The following is a 381-nucleotide window of genomic DNA, read 5'->3' as shown; positions in this document are numbered from 1 at the left end:
CGGCAGGTATTATAAAATGTAGGAGGTGGAGTGTGTATGAGTGAGAGGTTCCCGGGAGGGGGTGTTGTGCGAAATGGTTGTTTATGTTCTATTCGTTAAGTGTATCGAAGGAGTTTGACAGTTGGAAGGGGGAAAGAGAGAAGGGGAGAGTCGAAGTGTTAGCAGAGCTACACCTACCCACGCAATACTATTGTTAACTAATCCACTGCATATCTGTGTAAATGATCCGATGCAACCGGCAACAGGAAAAGGATGGTGTGTCTAGTATGAGGACTTGTATTGCTGTAGTTTGTTTTGGATGTTCCTTGGATGTATTGTAAGATGCGATTGTCTTTGTTTGCGCATGAAGTACTTGTGCATGAAGAGTAGGTGCTAATAATG

Source organism: Penaeus monodon, chromosome 15 (genome assembly GCF_015228065.2).
Source record: "Penaeus monodon isolate SGIC_2016 chromosome 15, NSTDA_Pmon_1, whole genome shotgun sequence".
Taxonomy (NCBI): domain Eukaryota; kingdom Metazoa; phylum Arthropoda; class Malacostraca; order Decapoda; family Penaeidae; genus Penaeus; species Penaeus monodon.
The sequence above is the reverse complement of the archived record's forward strand: the minus strand, read 5'-3'. Positions refer to the sequence as shown.